The sequence below is a fragment of the Camarhynchus parvulus genome, chromosome 12, assembly GCF_901933205.1.
Source record: "Camarhynchus parvulus chromosome 12, STF_HiC, whole genome shotgun sequence".
Classification (NCBI taxonomy): Eukaryota; Metazoa; Chordata; class Aves; order Passeriformes; family Thraupidae; genus Camarhynchus; species Camarhynchus parvulus.
Genome location: NC_044582.1, coordinates 12,443,776 through 12,467,326, shown reverse-complemented (window position 1 = coordinate 12,467,326; position 23,551 = coordinate 12,443,776). Strand labels below are relative to the sequence as shown.

Here is a 23,551-nt window from a genome sequence, read left to right as displayed (position 1 = left end):
TCTGAAATGGTTTGAAATGCTCTTCTTTTTTGGGAAAAAAATCAACTAGGCTTGCTCTAGAGTACACAGTATTTTGATTATTGTAAATGGGATGTGATCTCATGTTCACAATCTCTTAAGAACAGGATGAGTAGACAGAGCTGGTTCCTGGTAGTTGTTCTGTCATCCTGACCTTACCACTACTTTTGTTTCATTCTGTGAAATACTATTGACTCCTTAAAGGCAATTTGATTAAAAAAACGTTGGAATCAAAACTGGGCCATTGAAAATGGAATTCAGTTCCTGGTTGTGGTTCATGTTCCTTGTAACCTTGATATAGAGGCCAAATTCAGTTGTTTCAGTGTCTTTTAATATGTAGTAATAGATATTTTAGAGCAGTAATTTACTGAAGTATGAATTAAATGAAAAGTACAGGGGTTTTCCTTTTTTTAAGTATAGAAAAAGTGAAGTGCAGGGAATGAAAGTGTTTCATAAGATGAAATATTCACATAAATGTTTGAATTTTTCTATTTTGCTTAAACCTTTTTATTTCCTTATTTGCAACCGAAATGTGCTGCTGCTGACAGTGATGACTGAACCATCCTCATCTGCCCTCTTTTGCAGCTTCACAGTGGGAAGTCTTGCAGCCGTTCCCATTTGGGCAGGGTGACCAGTTTGGGGGAACAAGCTTTTTAGCTCCGTTTTGTACTTATCACTCTGGGTCTTGATTGCTTCTGGTGGTTTGATTGCTTCCAGCTCTCTTCAAGGGGACTTGCCTGTAATCACACAAAATTGAGCAAAAAGAGTTGCATGTGAATATATTGAGGTGGCATATTGATAAACCAATGCTGCCTTAGCAACCATTGGTGCTCAAGTGGTTTAAATTAAAAAAATAGTCATTAAACCTCCAAGTAGCCTTTGGACAACTTAAAAGCACCAGTGAAGGAAAAAGTAAGTTGAATGAATCAATGACTTATTGGACTTGAGAACTTTTCAGTGTTAAGAGATCTCACCCAGTGTGACAATGCCCTGGAGGACTTGGCTCACCCTGGAACCAGGTGACACATGGCCTCCTCCTTTGTGGCCATGCTTACTGCATAAAGAATACTCTTTATGTGATGAGGTATAGAAAATATCACCTCAGAATGGCTTGGGTTGCAAAGGACTTGAAAGATCATCTTGTTCCGGCAGGCCTGCCATGGGCAGGGGCACCTTTCACTGGATCTGGTTGTTCAGTGCCCCATCCAATCTTGCAGAACATCCAACTTCTCTGAGCAGCCTTTTCCAGCATCTCATCACCCTCACAGGAGTGAGGTACTGGGACAGGCTGCCCCAGGAAGGATCCTATGATAAGAGTTGGGTGTTCTCCAGGGGCTTCAAAAAAATGCATTTATTAACTGATTGGGAGAGGAGAAATATAAAATAGATATATATTTTAGAATGTTTTTTGTTTTGGATTTTTTCTGTGGATTTTTAAAATGTTTTCTGGATTTAAAGACATTTTGCTTACCACTTAAGAGATGATGGATGATGTACTTGCATCGAGGAACAGTATACCTTTAATGTAATGGGAATCAGTTTATAATAAAGCTTTTTTCCTACCACAGGAGAATTCTTAGCCTTCAACAAACTTGTACTTAAATGCTGACTTTTTTATAGTACAATTTAGGTTAAGCTGTTTAAAATGAGGGTTGAACATAACATTTTTGGTTTTTAATACATGTCATGGTTTAACCCCAGCTTGTGTGTCAGTACCACATAGCCCCTCACTCACACTCCCCCTTCATTCCCACAGTGGGAAGGAGAATCAACTGGAGACAAAATATAAAACTCCTGGGTTAAGAATGCTTTAATAATGGAAGCAAAAAAAAAATAGTGATTATGATAATAACAGTGACAATAATAATAGTAGTAATAATTGTGATGAAAAGGAGACAGTGAGGTCTAAAAATGGAGAGAAACAAGTGATGCTCAGTACAATTGTTGAGCACCCACTGGTGCCCAGCCTGTCCCTGAGCAACCACTGGCAGCTCAGTCTATACCAAGATGAAGCAGTTTGGGTTTTTTCCTCAAAGGTAGAAGAGCATGCTTGTGTGTGAAGTTTATTGAAGAAGTGATAATAGATTAAAATGTGTGCTAGGGCATTTAGTGTGTAGAATTTCTAAAGCTGTATCTCATCTAAACCAGCTATGTTCAGGACTCAATTATTGGCATTTTAGATTCTCTTAGACTCTGTTATACTCTGTTTTAGAGTTACCTACATTTATTGATTTGGGACATATGCCAGTCCCTAATTGTTTCTTTCAAGTAGCATTTGTTGAAAGTCCTGACTCCATTGTACAAATTCAGACTGTACAGTCCTTTGCCATATTATGACAATCTCCCTGAGCAATTTTAGAACTGTGGACTTGATCAGTCCTAGTCTTTGTCTTGCCAAATTCTGTCTTTCATACTTAAAGCATCTTGAAACTACTTGTCTGTTGCTAGTTGCTGTATTTTTTTTTTTCACATGTTAGTCTGTGTAGTTATATTATGGATATCAGTCAATATCTCTGCCAGGTGGAAGCATTCTGTGTGTCACATTACCTCTGAATCCTCTTGTGTACCATTTTCTTTCTGCAGTCAAGCAGCTCCTCAATCTTTTGGACAGATTTATGCAGCTCTTCTCCCTGGAGGAAATTTCAGTTATGCTTTTTGCTGGTTGCTTATTTTCACATCACTGTTCCCCAAGACCCCAAAATTAAAAAAGTGCTTATCCCGCAGTCCCTCAGTTTTCTTTCATTGCAGCTGAGAATTTCCTGGTTTGATTCTCCTTTCATTCCATTATTTGCAAATAGTTAGGGAGGAGAAAGTCTTCTTATTTCATATATATATATACACGCACACATTATAAATGTATATGGTTTGTTAGAAGACATGCAGGATGTCTTGCCTATTAGCAATACTGTTAGTGGAAGGTTTTTGGGGTGGTGGTTCATTCCCCTCCCCCCACATTATAATTCTGATAAATTTTTTCCTGAACGGTTTTAAATTGAATGCAGGGAAATTTCTTTTTTGGTTAAGTTCAACCTGCATTTTGGAAGACATTTCTTTTATTGAATGTGACAGACACCTATTTGAAAATGAAGATTATTTAAATCTTTAAATTAGTCCTGGAGCTGCAAATATCACAGTAGTGCTGAAGAATAAAGGAAAGCTTGGGTTAAAAGAAGTTGATTTAAGTTCAGCAAATATGAGTTCAGTTCTTGACTCTTGTTCCTTCCTGACTTCCTTCCTGACAGTGGTAAAATAATTTTGGTTTTGTCCAGTATTTTGAGGATTGTCTTGATTATTCCTACAGACTTACAATGTAAAAGAAGTGTAGGTGTGAATGTAGATGATTTAGAAAAATTTTACCTTTTATTCTTTGCTTCCATCTGAGATATATGATGATAATTCTGTTCCTTTATCTCAACTTCTGTTATGTTCATCAAACACAGGAACTGATCTCTTGCACCAACAGCACCATCCCAGTAGGACATTCTGAGAGTTCCAGAACTCACAGATGGCTGTAGGGGTTTCATTCATGAAAGTGCACCAGGCTATGTTGAAGAGTCTTCAAGGTCTTGAAAACTGCAAGTGAAAAGCACTTTTCTTGGTGCATTTGTACAGAAATATAGTAAAAGTTTCTATTGTGTCAGCAGATTTCTTAGCTAGGCTGATATTCAGCATACCTCTAAAAAAAGCAACGTAATACAGTTTTGGTGGATGTAGATTCTTTATGCAAAATGTCCATGCCACTGTAGTCTCTGCATTAAAATTCCGAGGAGGAATATTTTGTTTTAGCTTTCCAGTAGAAAAATTAAAACAACAAAATACAAAGTAGCAACAAGAATTCAACTTCCCAGATACAAAAAGTATGAGAAGAGGTTTTGTAAATATTTGGTTGTCTTAAATGCCTTGTCAAGGGGCTGGCCAGAATTGGATTTCAGTCCGAGTTAATGACAGAATTGATAATAAGAGCTGTCAGCAAGGAGCAATAGGAGTAACTGATTTCTTGGCATGTCAAGAATTCCAGGAAGCACTGTTTCCCTGAGACAGAGTGACTCCTACAGTTGTGTGGGAATGTTTTCAGTGTCCTCAGAAGACAAATAGCTTCCAATCAAAATTAACCTGGATGATGCATAAAACCCTGGGGACTGAAATAGCAGTTGTTTGTGCTGACTGGAAGGGTACAATTTCAGTCATGTCCTTGCCCATCAACCTGTGCTGCTCTGTTTCAAAAGATGCCTTCCCAGCCACTTTCTTTTTAGAACAAAATGAAGGTCTACTTTGCTTGTTGACACCTATGGGATCATTTATTTTTCAATGTAGAAATCATTAAAGTTAGAGAAGAGATAGAAACTTTTTAATAGTTGCTGAAGAGATTTAAAACATGAAGGCTTTTAGCAACAGAATAAGTGGTAGTCTTATTTATGATGATGCAGAAGAGTTTTGTTTTGTCCTATGTTGACTGTTTCTTAGGAAAGCTGTAGTTCAGGATGTGGTGCTGTCTAGGTCATTTGTGCAAAAATTAGAAGTGCTACTGGGTAATGCTCAAGCCTTTTGTTGATAAGACTGAAAACCTTTTAGAGGATTTCAACATGGGAACCTGTCTAATGGTGTCAGGTAATAGAATTATTGTAGTACTTCCAGGAATTGTGTATTGGTAGAATTATTAGAAAATACACATCCAGTTAATCTAGTTCAAAAGTCTAAAATATCATAGATGTCACAAGGAACTGAAGTTCACAAAGGTTTTCATTTGGAGGGGGAATAGGACAGGGCTCTGCTGAGCTACTGAAGGTGTAGATTCCGTCTCCCCTTAACTGTTACATACAATGGACAGTTAAACAAGTTGTAGTGGCTGTGCAACTTAGCTGCCTGATTCATTGTGCATTTAATTTAATTCACTAAAGGTGACCGTTTTGTATTTCAGTACATTGACACAAACTTTGCTGGCTCTGATAACCCAGGTTTGCATTGGGCCTTCCTATGGTAGAAAGAACATGATAATTGTACCCATGTGCTATTATATGGCCTGGCCTTTGAGGTTTATTTAATTGATTTGACACAATTTGAATTTCCTCTTTAGAGTTGCTCACTTTTGGGGAGTTGGCTAAAAATGTATCTCAGCCATGTCATTACCCATTATGTGCAAGCTACCCTAAGCGGCAACTGCTTCAGCACAGTGCAGAAAATGTTTTGGACTCTTACTTTTTGAGTGTTTGGGCCTCTGATCTAGAGAGGAATTACTTTGTTATATACACACACACACTCTGATACCTTTGAAGATACAATATGATATCTATTATCTCTGAAGAAATTGTGGAATTATGACTTGTAAGAGGGCTTGCTTTTTTTTTTTGTTCCCCGAGTACTTTTTTTGGAGGGGGATGGTAGTTCTAGGTGGTTGTAGTTGTGTTTTGCCACTCAGGTGTCTTTCAGAAGACCTGGGAATTGATCCCTGCAGAAGCTTTCCCAAGGGATGGAAATTAAATAATTGCTTAGATAAGGAGGACAAGGCTTCACTCTGGTGTTTTGCCCACCTCTCATACTTAAGGTTGTAAGAAAACAATTGAATGCCTGGTAAGCCTTTCACTGGGACAGATCATCTCCTGTCTAGCTCTGGATTTTCTTTGTCCTTCCTGGAAGTCACAGGTCTTAAGTCAGTTTTCCAGGAAAGTCTTAATCAGTAAAGCTCTGAGTTCCATTTCCTCGGTATAAAATTCCAAGAGTAAATCTAGGCATTTACTATGAAACACAGATTTTTTTTACTCTGCCTCTTTTTTGTTTCTTAATAAAATGTCTTAGAGTAGCAGCATTTTATTTCTGTTTTCAGCTCCAATATAATGCTAGGATTCAATCTAATTGACATATTTCAATTTTCTAATAGAAGTTGGACTCTAATTGGATGTTTAGACACAGGTTGAATCTTTGCATATTAAGTATTCTAGAAGGGTAGCTGATTTTCACAGCAATAAATTTCAACAACTTCTGTTTGTACAGCATCAGAAAACATCTGGTGTTATCAAAACCCAGACAAAATGAACTTGCTTTAGAAAAGACTGTGGTTTTCTGCTTGTAATGGCCTCAGCTGTTTATTTTGCCCCTAAATAAAAAAAAAAAAAACAACAAATTTGTGTGTGTGGAATAATATCAAGACCCTTGCAATAATAGATTCTGATATTATCTAAGGCCTGGGGAGCTCTTTTTGCTTATGCAGTGGTTTGTAATGTAGCATTTTTCATTTGTGAGAAAGTGCAGTGTGAAAGCGGTTTTCTTTGAACTTGTAGAGAAATGTGTGTTTTTGTAGCTCTGATACTTCAGTTTTTCTTGTAAAACTTACTCAAGGAGCAGAGTAGTTTAGTGCATAAAGGTTTTTGAAAATGCCATGGATTTTAGAAAGCTGCTGTGCATGTTTGCACCTGTGGAATCCACCTGTAGGAAGGAGAAGTCATTCTCTTGACTTGACATTTTGTTCGCACTTCCATGTGCAACAGATTTATGGTATTAACTCTTCATTAATATAGACTCTCTAGGTGAACTCACCTTTGTTAATCTGGCTTCTACCTCTATTTAACTTTTTAAGTATGTAGTAATATTTAAAGGTGCAGGGAACAGAACATTATCTAATTTCGGGGACTATTCATGATGTGTGCCTGATCCTCAGTGTATAGAGGATAACTGATTCTTTTTTTCCTTCCTAGGAAGTATGAGGATTATAGTGCAAATTCAGATGAAAATCAGGATGGTTGTCAATAGGGTTTAATCTTCTTGAAATCCACCTAAAATAGAAGTGACCGTAATTCCACCTGAATGGAAGTGACCCTAAGGCACAGAAGTAAAAGATATCAAGTCTGGAGCTACACACCTCTGCAGAATGACAGTCCTCATGGTAGTTCTTTCAAACAGTCATTGCAGCTTTTCAGAGCAGCAGTGACTTCGGTGTTATGGGGGTTTCTCAAGCAAAATGATAGCCATATTCAAGTTATTGGATTTTCTTCTCAGCTTTCAGAAGTCCTGAACTTGACCAGGACTTGGGGTGCTCTGAGCTGGAGCATTGTCTCCTTGTAGGAGATCAGACAAATATGTTTTCACTCATCCATTGACACCTTTTCAGGTGCATTATTTGCATCATGCCACACAGGTGAAACTGCCAAAGATTTTTGTTGCTATCGTCTGGCTGCTTTTGCAATTTTAGGGATTCCTCAACAGATTCAAACTGATAATGGTCCTGCTTACGCTTCTCAACGACTTTGCTCCTTTCTCACCCTATGAGGAATCTCTCATATCACTGGCATCCCTCACTCCTCCACAGAACAAGCAATTATTGAATGTGCTCATTCAACTCTTAAGTGTCTTTTAGCTTAACAGAAGGGGGAATGCAGGGATGTATGCCAATGGAACAGCTACATAAAGCACTGTCTGTTTTCAGCTTTTTAAATTGCTATGCTGATAGCAAAGCTCCCCCTATAATAAAGCAGTTTTCTACTTCTAAAGAAATTATTAGACTTAGGGCAAAAAGCACGAGTCCTTGTAAAAGACCCAGAAAGTGGGAAAATCATAGGCTCATTTCACCTCGTTACATGGGGAACTGGTTATGCTTGTGTTTCCACAGATACTGGTCCTCATTGGGTTCCAGTCAAGAACATCAGGCCCTTCATCGAACAACCAGCTGATCAAAATACAGACAAGGATTAATGTCTTTGAAGAGGTGGTTTGGGTTTCCTAGAGACGTCAAAGTCATAAAAGACAAGTCTTCCGTCCTCGGGGAGCCAGTCGATCATATGTCCAGAGGTGGTCGGTACTGTGCTCCCTTCCCTTTTGATGACGTTTTTCTTGCTCTAGACTGGCAACACCCAGATCCCAGCCAGTTCATAACATCTTTTGAACATGAGCTTTCTGCAGGTCTGTTAATTTCCTTTCCCTGCTTGACCTGTCACACAGGGCATCATCAAGCATGGACTCTGTGTGAGTGTCAAAGGTGTGGGTGCCTTTGGTATTGTGCATCTCATAGAAGAAGAGCTGACTGTCGGCATTGTGACCCTTTAAGGAGCACTCGGAATAATATACAAATTAAACAGCTGGTGTGTGGGCATCAGTATGGTTTGCCTGAACATCAGGAGTTATCAAGTGAGCAATGGCTTGCTGTTGTTAATAAGTTTTGTAGTGTTAATTCTAGCTCCTCCCACAGCAGCAATGTGGAGTCCTCTATCGCCATTGCTTCAAGCTAATATTTGGCATACACTAGCAAAGGCTTTTCTAGTATTAGTACTTCCTCCTGTTACTTTTGCTTGGCCTGTTAATCAGCCCAAAACAAATGTATGGATAACTTTAGCCAATTTAAAAGGGCAAGATACTTTATGCTTTGCTACAGCCTCTCCTGAAAACCCATTTACTACTTGTCTTGTTGGTTTACCTTTAGATACAAGGCCACATCCCCCCTCAGCTCATGTTCTTCATTTTGAGAATAATGCCAACACGTGGAACCAATGGGTCCCATATCTCCCTTGTGCAGCCCTTGAGCCTCAGGAATTAGAACTTTTGGGATCTGTAAAAATGGACCTTGTGTTAAATTTAATTCTTCTGGGACCAGCCAATCTATAGCATGGGATGTGTCTCTGAGCTAACCCATATTAAAGAATGAAAGTGCCTGGTGTAATTACACTTCCAGCAACATCTCTCACTCTACTAATGCTCCATTATCGTTACCATCAGCAGAGCTTGGGCTGCTGTTCCATCAAATATTGAGGGAGGCCCCTGCACTTTAGGGCGACTCTCGCTGTTGACACCCAACACATCCATGATTTTATAACATAAATTTCTGTGGTGAGGGACGCACAGTGCTCACGTGTTTAGCCCTGACTGTGATGATAACCTCGACTTTTGGTCACTACAACAGTGTTGGGCTGTCTCCTTTTTGCTCCAGGAGTAGCGTCTGGAAAGACAGGGATTGTTAAACCAGCTAGACTGCTGGTTAGCTCAACAAACTAATGCTGCTTCACTTGCTTTAACAGGATTGTTAACCAATATTGATTTGATTCAACATGTTATACTGCAGAATCGAGCTGCTATTGGGTTTTTGCTTTTAGCACATGGACATGAAGATTTTGATGAACGTTTCTGATCACTCACAATCTATTCCTGTACATATTAAAGCTTTAAAAGATAATGTAGCCAAATTAAAAACAGTAGATTGAGCTGATCGGCTAAACAATCTTTTTGGAGACTGGGGGATCACTGGATGGGTCAAAAATTTAATTAAGATGGGAATGTGTGTATTAGGGAGGCTGTTAATTATAGTGATACCTGCCTTGCTTGATTCAATGTATTCAGAGATTGATTAATAAACCAATAAAACAAATAATAGTTGTAGAACAGAAAGGGGGAAAATGTAGGAGATCAGACAGCTACGGAAGTTGAGTTGGGTAGCACCACAGACCTCCTGGCCCTGGTACAGTGGAAGCTGTGGGAGAGATAAACTCAAGGGAAGAAGAAGAAGTGAAGACATCGTGTCTGATTGCTCTGGTGCAAGAGGATATTAACAAGGACTTGATAACTGAAAAGATTGTTGCTAAGGGAACAGGGGCAAGGGGGTCTAAGTTGAAACTTTTGTGTGGAAGTAAGAGAACTCTAAATTCTGGTGATTAGTGTAATAAACTGGCTTTGCTTGCATACAGCATCGTCTGTCTCTCTCAATTGCTGCATCTCCTGACTCAGGGGTTGGCCATGGGCTGCGCTTTGTGTTCTGACAGGAGAAAATCCTGATACAAGGCACAGGTTCCCTGGTTCCAGAAAAATACTCGTGCTTCCTTCTCTAGCTCTGAGTGTAAATAGCTTTGCTAAGGCAACCTTGCTCACTCCTTCCAGCCCTGGCTCTCTAAGTCACACTCTTGTTTTCTGCTTTCTCAGGATTAAACTCATAATTGCTTCTTGGCCTTTTAAAGTTTTCTCCTTCTGGCACCTCCACCAAGCTGGGGTGAGGTCATGGGGGTTAAATCAGTGGAATGCCCCAGGCTTTGCAAAAACATTTCTACTACTTCAAGGTTGATTATTTCCCAAAAGTAGCTTCTAACAGAGACCTTTTAGGAGAGATCCAGTGACTTGGTAAACAGCTTCTGCTGTTTCAGCTCCAGTAATGTTTTCTAAAAAGCTTCAGTGCTTATATAATTTAGCTGAAGAAAGGTGATTTAGAATATTAAAATAAAAATAATGATTGCAAATTTCACAAACTACTTTCAGAGTCCAGTTAGTAGCTTTTTGTGATGAATATCTGCATGATTGAAACAAAGCAGTTGCTGTCTGCACAGAAGTGAACATTTGGACAGTTCATCTGCTTTTGGAAAAAGCCCAGTACCTTTTATGGAGATATATGGAAAGATAGAGGAAAACTGTAATTTTCAGAAGAAAATCCAAATGGTAATTTTTGTTACTTTCATATTTTAAAATTGATATTAAGATATTCTGTAGTACTTCTTTCTTTGCAGAGGGAACGATCTAAAATTTTATTAGATACAACTTATGCTAAAAGCGTTTTATTCAAGGAGGTCTTCCTGGTTTTTATTGAGCACTTAGACTAACAATCCTTACCTATTGTTAATGCTAAATTACATTTCATTTTGACAGTTGACCACTGTGTCACTTTTCCAGAGACTATTTTCTTCTTGCAGTGAATGTGATATAAGGAGAATGGTTTATCTATGAATATTGTTTCTTGTAGATTTTTTGTTCTTACAAAGATGCTTTAACAGGCTTCAAGATTCCTGGGAAGAGTGTTTTTTTTTCATTCTCTTGAGGTTTTTTTTAGTGCAAAAGTTGTGAAGTGTTGAAAGCATAGATTTTCCTTGATTAATGTAGCCTTTGAGATTCTCAGCTTCTTGGCAGCCTGTCCTTGAAGATTCCTTTTCTTTCTTTTTTTTTTTTTCTTCCCATCACCTTCCTCTTCCCTCCAAGATACAGAGGAGTAAAAAGGTATTGACCTGCTAGGGAAAAATATGCTTGAGCATAGCAAGGGGAATTAGTCTTATTCCTAGCTTTAAAGCTGAAGTTGTTCCTGAAGTTGTACAGACATAAGGCATAGTGGATCTGTGAAAACAATGTGACATCACAGAAACTTGATTTCGTGTAGCAACAGTTGAGCCTCTGATTATGCACTCGCAATTCTGAATTGTTGTTTGTAGGTTTTTGCATTTAGAATGCCATTAAAAGAACCAGACTCCACTGATTCAAAACCATGCTGGTTTGCTTTAGATTAGGAAGCAAACCCAGTTATATGCTGTCTTTGCATTCAGAATAACATGAATGTCATGAAGTAGTGAAGACAATGTGCATAGTTTTTTCTGATTGTCTTGAGTTTTGACAAGATGCTTCAAGTTGTAGTTTCCACTTTGTGTGCTTGGCTCTAGGAATGCCTGTTGTTAAGTGCTGGTGGGTATGTGAAAATACTTGCAAGAAAAATGAGTCATGTTTGATCTGTTTGTTTAAAAAGATGCAATAGTATTTAGTCTGTGAACTGTAGTGATGAACACTTCCATGTCAGGTGATTTGTGTGTAAGGCTGATGAGGAAATGGGGGCACTTGGAAAAGTATTTCTTTCTTGTGAACTGCTAAGAAAAATAGATACAGGCAGAGTGGTAAGAGTGGCAGGGCTTTGAAGTGGTTGTGCTCTTTGTCACAGATTGCTGTGTTTGGCTGCTGAGTAGGCAGTGAGCAGGTCAGAGACAGAGGGACCTGGGCTGCAATCCCAGCAGGAGTTCTCTGGAATAAATGTGGTCCTGCAGATCCCAGCAGTGGTGTGTGGGGATGGTTGGACTGGAGGGCTGAACTAAAAAATAAAGTGTAAAGAAGGAAACTCTTCTCATGATCCTATTCAGTCTATGAGTAGAATGCAATTAGTAATGTTTTGATCTTTCACGTGATTTAGTCTTAGGCTTTTAAAAGCTTGTCTAAGATGTTTGTGGTTAGGTTTGATCTGCCTTATTGCTGTCTGTGTAGGCTTAACCAATGACCATTAGAATAAGCAGTGCAACTGTAGAGGAAAAAACCATAGCTCTCAGGATTTTGATGTTCAGTTTGTCATGCCATTTTTCTCATTGGCTCAAAATCTTCCTTTTTTTTTGTTCTGAACATTTTAGGAATTGGGATACATAGCAATGACTCTTGATGCTGAACGTGGGGATTCTTAACTGCAGCTGTCCCTGGAGTACAGCTCACCAATGACATGAATAAATGAGGACACTTCTCTTTTCTGTGAGAAGCTTACAAAGCTGCTTGCACTCTGACAATTGATGAAGAATTGGTTGAGACTTAGAGAACCTTAAGATAACATTTATTCATAACATTTTCTCACTTTTTTTTTCATTTTTCTTATCTGACAGCTTCCTTGCATTAATACATGGATTTTGAAGCAGAAATAGCTCTACTTAATGAAGAGCATTACACATATATATTTTCTATATGTAACTGTGTGTGAGGGAACTACAGTTTGGGTTTAGTATAACTAACTCTAAAATTCAGAGGCTATTATTTATCATAGTCATGACTGACAGTCTTTTAAAATACATATTCATATATGTATATTAATAGCTGGGGTCGTTGTGCTAAAACATGTCTTTTTTTCCACTTCTGCTGGAGCCAGATTTGTTTTATTCAAGTATCCTCAGGTACTCAGTATCTATTTCCTCATAGAGCCTTATGAGGTGAAGACCCTCATTTGGGACAGGACATTTTGTGTGTTTTGTTTGCACAAATGTGTATTTAATTCACCTTAAGGTGTATGATAAAAATTCCTCAACTTTTCTTTGTTTGTAAGGTTCCAGCTTAGACAGCTACTTCTACAAGAATCTAAAAGGGTGTGAAAAACTGTATTTGGAACTTGTGGAAACTAGTAGAAGAATATGAAAAGTACTAGGCTTTAGAGCAGGTTAAGTATGTCTTCTATTTGTATCTCAAGTTATTGCAGCTGCTGACAATCAAACAAGTTTCTTACCAAACAGTTCTAGGAAATCAAAAGCTATTGCCAGATTTGGTATGTAAAATAGCAGCTCTGGACCAATGACCTGAATCGCTGCCTTTCCCAGGCTTTGTGAATGATTGTTGTGGCTGATCAATAGGTTTTCTCTTAGCAGAGAATGTGGTGAACCTTCCTTTCTTGGTCCTGTTCCAGTGTTGGATGATAAGAACATAACTAATTCATCATCTCTCTACAGTTTGCTAGTAATCTGTTATTAATGCTTGTATTCAAGTAAATAAAACTAAACCTGACAGATGTAAAAACTTGCATTCACATCCTTATGATGCAGTGAGGTGTGAAAAATTGGCTAGGAAGTGAAAAGTATAGCTTTTCATGAAACCTAATGACAGTGTCTAACTTCCTGATGAAAACACATTTTTGTGAATGTCAGTGCACAGAGAATTGTTTAGACAGACTGCAATGATGATTGCTAAAGAAATATTGAAAGCAATAAAATATAGAATAACAACCTTCCATTGGTTTTGTTATAATTCAAATATGTTATCACTTGTGTAATATCATTTCATATGAAGAGTCACATAGAGTGTGACAGCTGATCCTTGAAAGGAAGTCATGGGGAAAAAGGTTTTCTTCTAATATCTTGAAGACTTAATATGGATGTTGTCATGTGTTTTGTGTCTAAAACCCAATATTATGGAAATTTGAGATGGAAGAAACTTTGAATGAAACTTGTTTTTCTTGTGGGTGGTGTTTGAGGTCCAATTAACTTTCATTAGTAATTAAAAGATCCACTTCTGAAGAGAATTGATTTGGAGAGTAATCATACTCAGTGGAAATACTTTGTTGAAGGGAGCATCTAGTTGCATCCTTTTTGCCTCTGCAAATCAAGCCAACCAAAGGAGGCTGCTCTCTAATGGTATCCAATACAAAAGGTTATATTTATGAAAGGTGATTGTTTCCTTAGGATTGTTTATGTATTGCATTTATGCTGAGGTACTGCTTATCTAATAATTGCAATGCTTAGTGGTATAATTATTTTTTAGAAAGGAAAAGTTTTTATCCTTTTCAAATAATGGGTCACTATGTACATAAGTTAGTAAAACCCTTTGAGTTCCCTTGACATTGGAAATAAATTGTGAATCTTTGATCTCATTCATCTAAATTATACCTCTGCTAGGGAATCTCAATTAGAGGTTAGCAGGGTGCAGGCAGTTGAGCTGCACTGCTTTAGGTTCTTACAACAGAAGGAAGCCTTGAGGGGGGCTGTGTGTGTGTGCTCTGCCTAATCCCTGGCTCTCCTAAAGCCTGGACTGCAGGGCTGTGCAGAGCTGTCTGCTGCATTGGGCATTTGGAGACAATGCTACATCCTCTGAATGAGCTCAGGAATTTGGCTGTTCTGGGGTAACTCTTAGTCACCCATTATCTGCTGCTTTGACAAGAGGTGCATGTCCTGTTGTTGGTGTCAGTATCTCCCTGAGGAGTCAGGAGCATTCTCACTCAAAACCAGAAGGCAGAACTCCAGGCTCAAATGATTGCTCCGAGCAGAAAAAATCTGCCCTGAATGTACAATGTTTATAAAAATATGCTTACTAACTGTTTGTAAAATCTTCACAAATCCCAAGTCTTTCTGCCTTAGCTCCACGCACCCTGTCCTTTCTGAATGAGTTAGGTTGTTTTTAAAGCAAATGAAAATATCACATTGTTAATTTGTCTGTTCTACTATAGAAAATAAATTATTTACATGATCAGCAAAAAATGCTTTAGGATACAACTTTGACACTATTTTTCTTTTTTATTTCAAAACCTTAATTCAGTGTTGGTTTATGGTGTCATGGGAGGGAAACAAAAATGAACTTTGAAAGAATTGAATTTTATTTTCTCTGAAGAGGTTAAAATAATGTACCTGTAGATTGTTTTGTTGTAACATTATTTATCAGAGTAGAGTCCATTTAAGCTCTTGCTCTGTTGCATCTGTGGAGAGACAGATGGCTGAAAAGAATATAAAGAATGTAGTATTTTTTCAGTTCTTTCTGTTTACAGTGAAAGTTCTCATTGGGTCCCTTGGCTGCTTGAATACAGATGGAGAAAACAGGAAGAGATAGTGCAGTAAAAAGAATTTGTATATGAAATTTCATCTGGTGAAATACAGAAAAACTCCCCATCTTCTCCACTCCTTCAAAACCAAATTAGTGGAAGCTAAGTAACAACAAAATCCTAAAAATTCATATCTTAACTGAGGTTTTACATTGGTTGTGTTTTGTGCTCTTGGACAAACTGGGCTGACTTTTTTTTTTAATGTTAAACTTTTATAAGTGACCACATACAATACTTTGTTCTGTCACTTTGAATTTCTGTTCATATCTCCAGTTCAGTGAACCTTTTCCAGTGGTGTCAAACATGACTCAGTATTGGAAAATGCTATCAGAATATTAAATTTGAGATGCTTTGTTTAATTTTCAAGTTTCATTTATTGATATGACACATCCCTGTAATATGCATAATTAATGAAACACCTTAGGCCCAGTCCATCTGAGTGTTGCTGGCTATCAACTCGTAGCAGAGGGTTCATCATAAATACCAAACCCTTTTTTTGCTCCACTGTTTAAAAAACAAAAACCTTTTCTCACTCTCATATTTGTTATATATTTGTTATATTTGTATATATTTGTTATATATTTGTTATATATTTGTTATATATTTGTTATATATTTATATTGAAAGAAACTCCAACAAACCACAAGAAACTGTCTCCTGGTGGTAAGGTCAGAGGTGATTGCTGTCACACAAAGGAGGAGCTTGACTACATCTGCAGGGAGACACAAGAAGAGCTGGCTTATTGGATTGTCAGATTCTGTCTCTAAAAAGGCAGTGAAGGAGACTTGCTGAGGCTTCAGGATCTAAGAAAAGGTTTTTAAACATAGACATGGTGGAAGAGTAGATAGCCAGGTGATGGGAAGCTGTAGAAAATAAAAGAGGGATACCTGGAAACAAGAGATGTTAAGGAATGTGAAGGAAGTTTTAGATTGAAGGGATCTGGAACCTAAAGAAGAAATACATTTGATATAGGAGATATGGTAAAATATGGAGTGCAGGGATGATGAGATACTATTTCTAATAAGCAGCTTGCACTTACATTCATCACTGCATTTCAATCATTGAAAAATCAAAACTTTATTTAAGGAAAAAAAATGTTCAGAAATAGCCCTTTATATAGTTAATAGCCTGTCTGGTCAGTGAGCTGCCAAATATATGCTGAGCTTAGTATTCCCACTGTGATTTCTTTTTCCATAATGGAAAGAGCAAGAATGGCTTTCATAAAGACTATTTGTCACCTTTTAAAGGATGTATTGGATTTTTTATTTTTTTTTCATTCTAAAAACGTGGCCTTTGGCATTCACAACATGCATTTTTCATAAATGCAATTCCTTGGCAGAGTGAACTATTCTGATGTGCGTAAGAAGTAGGATTGTATCAGGAAAAAAATTTAAGTAGTTGAATGCAGGATACAATAGAGTTTTTATAATGCAGAAAAGATGTTTCCTAGACAAAAAAATCATCAGATTTTTTTAAGGTTTTAATGAAAATATTTTACTATGAAAGCTTAAATTATATTTGATCTGTTAAAATTTTGTGCTTTTTCCTACATTCCTGGTTAAATTATGATTAGAATGTTAGTTCAAAGATACAATTCCTAATGAAGCCTGCTCGCACAATTGCTGGAAAATTATGTTGGAATTGTTGGAAAATAGTTGGAAAAATTAAGTTTCCATAACTCTGGTAATCTACTAAAGATAAAGTGAATTAGAGTAGAACCACAATTCTTTTTCTTTTTCCCTTTCCCTCAAAAAAACCCCAAACCCAAACAAGCAACCCCAAATTTTACCTGTCCTGTTGCTTTAAGATATTATTTATAGATAAACCTTTTGGTCTTAGAATAAGAATTGTTAGATTTCAGTTTAGCAGAAAATAGTGCTAACCCCCTCTCCTCTTGGCCTTGGTACAATTCTTACCATTTGATGTGAAAAGAAGGAATCTGAAAAATGAACAATAACTGCCAGGAGTATGAAAAAGTATATTTTAAATTACTCTATTAAAGCTGTTTAGCTCACTAGCTTGGATAGTGATAGATAGCTTAGATATCTTATATATTGAATAATTACCCAATTTCTGTTACCGTAGTTGAAAAATTGTAAATCTTTTTGCTTTCTCAAAAATCTCCAATGCCTTCTAAAAATCACATTTGCAACAGTTTTTAAATGGCATTCTTAAATCCCCAACTGTTTTCAGCAGCAGTAAGACTTTAGTGGCTATTGACTACTGAAACTGATTTGATTTCAGTATTAAGTATTCTGTTTTACAAGGACATTTATGGAGTAAAAAGAATTCTCTGCCTCCTTCCCTTCCCATAATTAATAATTTTGTCATGTGCCCTCTCTGTGCCTCTTCTGTAACCATGACTCACCTTAATACCAGTGTTTGACATTAGAAGCCTCTCCAGAGAGGAAAAAAATCATTCAGAAATGAGCTGCATAAAGGTTATTAAACCAACACTTAAGATTCTAGTCCTGCACATTTTCCTTTGCCCCTAATTACATGCCAAGAACAGCAATGTAGAATTTTCAGTATATACATATCCTGAATGTATCTTTATCAGTGGAAAAGTACCTACAGTTAACTGAAAGTTTACTCCCAGCAGTCACATATTTTGGTTATATACATTTGGAATGCTGTTTTTTTCAAGAATGGGGCGGAAATCTTGGGGGTTGAGTGTCCTAAAATTACACATTGAAGTACATATGCAATAGGATTCTTCTCTTACCCCTTGTTGTATGGCTCAGGTTTGTAGCTGATGTTGTTTTATTGACTGCACTGTTATTCTTTCTGTAAGTAAAGGCAAATTGCACAAGAAAGTTTGGAACATTGAGTTGATGCTGTGTAAATACATCCCTGCTTGCAAACCTGTCACCTCCCAGAAAGCTCCAGGTCTAACCTGAATATCAATATCCATGATACCTGGAACAGTGTATTAATTTTCTAAATAACTTTGAAATGTAGGCAAAAACCCACTTACCTTAAGTTTTTCTGTTTCTAAAGCTTCTAAAATCCATGTAGACTGGGAAAAAGTTAATTTTTAACCACCAGAGCGTAGCATGCTCGGTTACATTGCCTTTACAGGTAGCACATGGGGCAGCTGCAAAGCAGTGATAATTTACAGTGTGGCTGTTCCAGCTTGCAGTGAGTGACCCTGGTGAGGTGGGATCCTTTCAATTAGCAGAATGAGGCAGTGAATTCCCCTGCCATTATGTTCTTGTTGCCAGGGTCTGCTGCTGATAGAGTATATTGCATAGGTTGGCCATTAAAGTCTAATTCCTTCAATAACAATTTAACACAAGCTTCCTTTCCTAATTTATAAAACTATCGGAGTCTTTTTCTAACCAATTTTTTCAACCTTGTGTCAAATGAATGATTTGAGACCATAAAAGGTCTCTAGATCTTTATTTTTTGTTGGCTTTTTCAGTGAAGTTCGCCTAATACTGGATGAAATTATTTTGCCCTCATGAGGGGTAAAGAGATAATTCAGCTTAGCTGAGCAAAGGTGCAATTTCTGTTATTTAGTGCTTACTAAAAAAAAAAAAATCCAGTAATTGAAGTATTTATAAAAGCTTTAGAATTCCCAAACTGATTAGGCTGCTTCTCCTAATTAATAATAATAAGGCAGCACCGCAAAGGCATGTTTTAGCCAAAATGAGAATTTCCTAAATTGACAGAACTTTTAATGGAGTCTTTTCAAGAAACAGAAAGGGCAGTGCTAGAAAAAAAAGTTGTGAATTCTGAAAATCTGGAAATTCTATTTTATCTATAGGCATGGTTTGTAAAATAGCATTTAAGTGAGCTTATTTCTCAGTTCTTCAAATTCAGATATTTTTGACAATAAAAAATTGGAATGCTGAGCTTGAAATCACTGATCTGGTTAGTAAGTCAAGACAAGCGACAGATATTGTAGAATTATGCTGGGTGTGTATGTAATGCTATTTTTTTGCCTTGTTCATGGTTCAGTTTTCAGTTAAATACCCACTAAAAAAGGTAGTTAAACTGGGCATGAACAATTATCAGGGCTCATGTCTTTAATGGTTGTTTTTCCACTTTAACATCTATGAATACAAATTTTGTTTTCTTAACAAAATACACAGATTTTCTTATTTTAAAGCTTTCCCTCTTTATTTCAGGAATACATCTCTATTTGTTTTGGTTTTCTAAGCACATTATAGTCCTAATTTGTAAATCAAATAATTCTCTTTATTTTGAAACACTTTCCCCAAGTGTAGTTCCAATGTTCTGGCCCTTGTGTCATTTTTTTATGTTCAGGGCAATAGGAATGGGGCAGCACTTCTGCTGCTCCTTGGCTCTTAAAATTCATGTCATTTGCTTAAAAATTAATTTTCATGGTACACAAGCAGTGAGGGCATCTGTTGAACAACTTCTTAATGTTATTTTTAGATATTCATTTTAAGATGTGTTGCTTTTAATATTCTACTTCTTGGTCAAATGTTGAGGAAACAGCTACACTGTAGTGTTATCACTATTGATACCTGCAGAGTGTTTATACTCAATTAAAATATGCAAAATTGAGAAGTAAGTTTTGATTAAAAACTCATTTTACTTAGCTGATGTGAAGTTTGATAAAGGTTTTGAATCTCTGAACTAGCATTCATGTTAACGCACCAGCATCTGTGCTGTGCTCCAGATTTCTTTCTGATATTGCCTTCAAAATGAGTATCATGTCTCCTTATAGTTCTCTGCTGGATATTTTCTGGTTTGCTAGAAGGTGTTTAATTACAAACTAAGCTTATGCAAGTATTTGATTCAAACTGAAAAATGTTATTCTGATTTTTGGATCTAATCCTTTGTGATGTTTTTACTTATATAGATATAGATATGCCTATTTTAGTAATTTAGAATTGTTTAGATGCTTTACATTTACTTTCAGCGTTGTCATATTTTTTGTGAGATGCAGTCTGGATTCCTCACTGTTGCTGGTGTGGCTTCTTCCTTGCTCACACACAGGTTCTGTGCACATGTTTGTATTTTTACACTTGTATTTTCCTATGTACCTCACTTTCTGTCTTGTATCTTGAAAAGCAATTTGGGAACATGCAGTTATCAATGTGTACCAAAAATTTTTAATAATTCAAGAATCCTGACAGCTGCTGCTTTGTCAGAATCTGTTGTTCTGTTGTAAAATGAATAAGCAGATTTAATTAGAGGAGTTGGAAGAAGCAATCTGGTGCATGATTGGTGCTAATTCAGGTATTTCAGGTACAACTTTTGACCAAATGATTCCTGCCTTGACACCTGGAGGATGCACTGTTTGTGTGTTGAGGGGAGGAACTGTACGGTCACTGTTTATCTGCAGCTGGCCAGGGGATTGCAGCCATTCATTTCCTAATGGTGGTTTTATTATCTGCTTGTTTGTAAGTTTTACTGTTTCAGTCTTGTCCAATCCTCTGAGGTGGAAGTGAGGAGAGTTCCAGCTAACAGGCAGTCAAAGCACAAGTCATGTCATGGCCCACTGGGGTTACCTGCTTCTCAAGCCTCAGTAAGGGCTTTAAGTTCCTCTCTTGATACTTAGCCTGGAATTTAGTTATTTAAGAGTCTGACTTTTATCTTAGATCTCTATGAAATGAGATTTGTTGGAAAACATGCACAGCTTGAACTTCAGTCAAAAGCCTGCATTTAGGGAACACATTCCCTTTCATGGTCACCCACAGAGCAAGCATTTAGAAATGCTTTGCAGACAATTGATTTGCTTAATCCTTTATCAAGTTATGTTTTGGATCTCAGTTTTTAAGAACCAATTTTGTAACACATTTTTTGTGATAACTGCATTATTGATACCTGCAGAAATAAGTATTCTATTTCTTGTGTTATCCCAGGCTTTTTCTGACTGTAGTTAATTCACTGTGTGTTATATCCCTTCCATAGAAAGTCAGGTGCAAATTATTCCATATTTGCTTTCATCAGGGGGATTATGGCATACAGGAATGAATCAGTTCTACATTTGACCAGTAACTCAGTAACCATCCCTGAATCACTTTCTTAAATAAAATCCTGACCTTTAAAAAGTCTCATCAAATGTGATGTGTTTTGTGCAGTGAGTGCATGTCTCCCTTCCAAGCATGGCAATAGGAATGGCAAACTGATAGATATTCTGGGCAAGGTACAGATCAGATTGATTTACTTGGTGTACAGTTGCTTTGAACCTGTTTGCAGTGGAGACTTGTGGTACTAATGAAGGTCTTTTCTCTTGGAATATTTTCACTCCCTTGATCCTCATTTTTTCTGGTTTTTTTTTAATGATACTGTTGCACCATCTTATTGCACGATAAGCTCTGAATTTGTTATAAAGCTGTAGTGTTTGATTAAAACTATTGTAACTGCTTGCTTAAATCCAGTTTTGATAAAGCAGAAAATTAATTCCGTTTCTAAACCAAGTAAATCTCTACCAACCTGTCTCATTTTATCAGTGACAACTTGTGAGATTTTGTAGTTTCAGGATTCTTCCTCCGTTACTGGTAGAGATCAGTGGAACTGTAGTAACTTAATATTTTTTTTGGAATGGAGATGAAGGGATAGACTTTCCTATGCTAAGCAACAGGGCTGGCTGTTGCCTATAGAAAAATTGATTATAAGGCTTTTTTTTATTGCAGTGCTAATTAAACCAGGCTGCACTGGTGTATAGTATGCATGGACACTTCCCTTGTACTTGATTTATAGCAGTTCTATAATTTTTAGAAAAGGAACTGTTGAATTTCTTGTAATAAGAACTTTTCGTATTTTCTATTTTTCTGTGTGATTTATAAGAAGTCTTTTCCTCTTTTATACGTTGCCCTGATTTCTAGGAAGATTTTGTAAATGTTCCTAATTGCCAGTTTGCACCCAGAAATCAGAATTATTGATTGCTTTGGGCCAGTTTAAAACACATCTCATATAACTGTACTGAGTTTAGGAATTATAGTATCACAATATAGTTCTAATAGAGGCTGAACTGCCTTTTTTTTTTTCTTCATATTTGTCATTACCACTCAAATAACTCACTCCAAAGTGTCTGTTGGTGTGCTGCCTCATGAGTGTTTAATGATGACTTTCATTCAGTCTGAGCTGTCAGTGGGTCAGAGATGCCTCATATCTTGGATGGAGTTATGAAATATCCTGAGTTTATTACCCTATTAAAATTCATTTTAAATGTCAAAGTTTCTAATTTGAACAAGGAAATTTAGTTTAGGAGCATCTTCAAAATAGCACACAATTTTCTCCTTGAGTATCAAGTGAAGTATCAGATAAAAATAAAAAGAATTTTACAGCATATGATATTTAATTCTTTCTGTGTTTTAACTTCGGGTAGTTTGCAGAGGGGGCTATAAGAAATAATCATTCTGTGGTCTTTTGTGATTTACTTTTTATGTTAAAAGCAGTTTGGAGAAAAAGCCTGTCTAACCAAAGATACTGATGATTTTAATAAAACAAACCCCAACATTCTTAGCAAAGCCCACTGCAGTTTTTTCCTTTAGAAAATTCTATGCTTTGCCATCCCTGGAATGCCTCATTGTTTGCTTTAACCCAGTTTTTTGTCTGTTCTATTCTTGATGATAATTTAAGTTTTCTCCCTTGCCAAGCTGTGGTCTGTCTGCCCAGGCCTTGTCCTCTCTGCTGGCTGGGGTGTGTTGGGTCCTCTTCTCACAGTAGTGTTTTCCTGCTCAGGGGGCTGCAGCTTCAACAGCCTGAATGTTCTACAGCAGGTGGAATATTACAGGGCAAATAGGTGGCCAAGCTAGATGGTAGTGTGAGTCTAGAATTGTCCAGATGAAGATTATCATTACATTATCAGGTAATGATCAAAATAAATGTTTTTTTGAGTCCTTTCAGTGTGGTTCTGTTTCTGAAGCTGGACCCACAGTTCTTCTGTCAGCTGCTTGTAAAACCTGAAGCTGGAGCTTTGATAAATAGTCTCTTTTCTTGTTAATAAAGAAATGTCATTAATGATATCAGATATCAGAGGTACTGGCTTATTGCTCTGATTAATTCCTTGTGCGGAAGTATGAGATTAACAATAGAGGACAAAAGACATGATAAATTCATTTAGTGATAAGGACTTAGAGTAATCAGGAAGTAGCTTGCTGGTTTGTGAAGCTTAAATTCCCTCACAAAAAAAAATAGTTGTGGTGTTCATTTCAGTATCACTAGATCACTGTTGAGTTTTGAGGATGGCTCATGTTAAGCTCAATGAGGAAAACAGCATGTGCAATGTATGTCTCAAATTCTGTCAAATAGTCAGATAGCATTTGGTATCACACAGGAATTTTAATTTCAAAAGGAAATTATAGCAGCATAGGAGAAAATAACCGTAATTTTTTAAAATAATGGTGATGAATTTTGTTTGAAACAAGTCTCTTAGTGTTTGATAACTCCATCATGATGGTGTGTAACACTCTCCAGAATCCCCCCATTACTTTACCTGTCTCTCTGGGCTAATTTACGTGTTTGCATACTCAGAGTCTGTACAAAGAGGTATCATTCTCA

The 23,551-nt window shown here is 37.0% G+C and overlaps 1 protein-coding gene across 3 annotated transcripts in view; it reads left to right on the top strand.

Moving 5' to 3' along the window:
• The window catches only part of FHIT (fragile histidine triad diadenosine triphosphatase), a 520,065-nt gene that overhangs the window by 37,085 nt on the left and 459,429 nt on the right, over nucleotides 1-23,551 (top strand). The window contains exon 1 of one of the 3 annotated variants that reach the window (XM_030956939.1): nucleotides 7,719-7,800. The exons of the other annotated variants lie outside the window; for them this stretch is intronic. The gene's annotated coding sequence lies outside the window, so the exon portion shown is untranslated. Of the gene's footprint in view, nucleotides 1-7,718; nucleotides 7,801-23,551 lie in introns of those variants that run through there. 3 annotated transcript variants of the gene reach the window in all.